The following is a 3275-nucleotide window of genomic DNA, read 5'->3' on the forward strand; positions in this document are numbered from 1 at the left end:
AAGCTATGGACTAAAACGATGACATGACTGAAGTGCGACATGGTGCCCGTCTTCCAATGGGCCACGTTCAGGCAAAAATAATAAAACTAATACCTAATACTAGCTTGCCGAAAAAAATTACTAAGGCATCACAGCGTAAACGGAAAACTCTTAATGACATATATATATATTATATATATATATATATATATATATATATATATATATATATATATATATATATATATATATATATATATATATATATATTAGTGGTCAGGCAATGGATTACGCCACACTGATGCCCTACCCGTATGGTGCGAAAGTCTATCCACCTTACTCAAAACAAATTTTCGGCAGGCCCGATCCTTCAAACGTGTCTACGTTAAACCAGATGGAGCGCTGTTCATAGCTGACCTGGAATTCACCATCATTGCAACATAGACATCAGTTTCTTGTGGTGATGAGCTCTCACCAATGGACGGTATTCCCCGTGGTTTCCGAGTGAGCATGCAAGCGTGACTCGAAAGGCGAGAACACTTGGTCAGCACTCTCGAGGCAAGTGCAACGGCTCCACACGCCCATGAGTTTGTGCCAGGGTGCAGCCGCATGCCACTTCAGACTCTTAATCGCACTAGGTCTTACTTACAGTCAGGCTAGTTGATATCAGTCCCTGCACATGCATAATGATTATAATAAGTTAGGGGCGTCTCATGCATGGTAATATCACCACTCATTAATAGGCCTCTGCCGTGAACAATGATTTGGGGAGCAGATAACGGGATTCTGTGGGTCCGTTTCCTCCTAACTACAGCCCGGTCATTGGTTGACATCACGCTTTCACTTCTGAAAACTAGACACGACGTCTACAGGACGTGCGATGCGCGGCTGCCGCCCCAACCAGCTCACCGTCCGCCCTGCTATCCTTATTCTTGCTCCATCTCCACTTGGTCAGCACACACGACGTCTACAGGACGTCTACACAGACACGACGTCTACAGGACGTGCGATGCGCGGCTGCCGCCCCAACCAGCTCACCGTCCGCCCTGCTTATTCTTGCTCCATCCTGCATCTCGCGACACCCCGTTCATCCGGGACAACCTACACGCACCGTCCGTGGGTGGGCCGGGTACCGCCTGGAGGGGGCCTCGTTCGAGTGCTGAGCACATACTCAGAGGAGGAGCCCCTGTGCGGCCTCTCTGCAGATGGACCCGAGGTGCGCACAGTTCTGCCCCACGGTTATCCACTCTCATTCGTCTCCAGCCCTGAAATGGTCACGACTGGTCCAAAGGCTCCAATCCAAACAACGAAATCAACTCACTGGCCAAACGGAGCAAGCGCCGGCTGGGGTCGGGTATCTTAAGCGATCTGTCAGCAGGACGCCGAGTGGACTAGGGATCTTGACAAGAGGCTAGGTGTATATCTTTCGCTGAGTGCCGCCTGCTGAGGATTCCGTCCGGGTGCTAAGTGCAAGCTCCGAATAAGAGTTCCCAAGTCCCCAGCAAGCGGGGCTTGGCTTGTTATCCATCGATGCGGTACGACGCGCTTCGGGTCCGTGCGGGCGAGTGAGACGGAATGAATATTTCCCGACTGCTATACGTTATGCAAGCCTTACGCAAGTCAATAGAAGCGCATGTGAATAAGCGACAGTTGCACGTCTACCATAACTGGACCAAATCATTTATGGTAATCGCAGACAATCTTCACCACTGGACTTGACGCGTGAAATTAGCCACATTGCATAGCGAACTCCGGACCGGTAAGCTCGCTTCTCAGAGTGGGTAGGCCTTAACTGTTGGGCTCTGGGGATATGTATAGAAAAACCATGGTGGAAAGGCATAAGAATATTTTTCTGTAACGCATTTCGTTTCAACGAATTACGTCGCCAACCTATTACTGATGTTTCTAGCAGACGTGTCACTAGTAAAGACCCACGCAACAACCACTTGAGCCAAGTGGGAGCCCGCGTTTGTACAGCAGTCGATGCACATTTTGCGCGGTACGAGTACACCACCTCCGACGAAACGCTTCGCCGATTCAAAACAAGGCTCGTCCAGACGCGATTCACGTCGGCTGGCGGGCTCCCCGCGAGTGAGGGGCGTCGTTGAAGTTGGCTGTCCGTTTAACTCTCCCGCGGCCCGGTGCCAAACGGCCTCCACTACAGCAGCGGCTCGGGAGCCCGAATGGTCTCAGCGGGTGTCTTCATCTTCATGGGCGGCTCTGCCATCAACATAAACACAGTCCATAAACAGTAATGCGCTGCCGGAACCTGACGGGGGACTCGATGGACCCCGACACTACTGGGGTCGTGACGATGCCTTTGGAGATGCGATGTAGGTAAGTGGAGAAGGAAGCTCAATTAGACCATCATTGTGGCCACGCATAGCGGGGGCACATTTAATGTGCCCACATAAACACCGAGGCGGCAGCAGCCAGCCAACGGACATGCGACCTGTGATGCACTCGTGAGCATTATTGTTAAGAGATGCGGCTGGTCGGATTGCTCGAATTAAGAAAGCCCTGCGCGTACTGGAAATGCCGCGTCGATAAACGCAAAAAGCCGACCAGCTAGTTAACGCAGTGCATGTGTTGATCTGTTTTAGTCACTAGGCATGACAGGTTGGGTTTAGAACAATATGTACACGCGGCCAGTTCCGGCCATCCCTAGCACCCGCCATGCTCAACACCTCGCAGAAAACAACAGTTATGGCATGCACGTAGCTTGCTGATAAAAACTAAAAGCTTTCTTTTCGAAGCATCTTTAAATCGGGAGCAGGCGTTGATGTTAATGGATGTCGGAGCACCCGCGACTCAGAATCATTTAACATAACGACGCCGCGCGCGATAAAAACTCTATTCTAAATTACTAGTTCGTCATGCCCATTAGCTCCCGAAACCTTTTGTGTGAGGAAGTTTACACCCCACACCAGACACAGAACGTGCTATCATTTCCGCATGCCTATGGCGCCCGTAACACACCTCCACCGTGTACAATGGACATCCTTCAGAGGCCCGCTTGTCCGAGGCACTGGAATCTGCCCGCCGGGGGCCGCGGGCGGGCGCCGGCGACCCGCTCCTCTCAGCCGAGCGGCCGCACCAGCAGAGGCGTGCTCCGTGCTCCGTCGGGTGGTCGCCCCGCGGGCGGGTGTCACCGGCTCGACCTGAGCAGCGGGTCTGCGGCGTCCGCGGTCACGGACGGCGGCGGCGGCCGCCGCTCGGGTCCGCTCTGCCTGTTAACCTGGCGGCTGCTTTTGGCGGCAGATGGTCACGACAGATGGCGCGCGAGGTCGGCGGCC

The sequence above is a fragment of the Pollicipes pollicipes genome, unplaced genomic scaffold (assembly GCF_011947565.3).
Source record: "Pollicipes pollicipes isolate AB1234 unplaced genomic scaffold, Ppol_2.1 Scaffold_7261;HRSCAF=8764_pilon_pilon_pilon, whole genome shotgun sequence".
Lineage (NCBI taxonomy): Eukaryota > Metazoa > Arthropoda > Thecostraca > Pollicipedomorpha > Pollicipedidae > Pollicipes > Pollicipes pollicipes.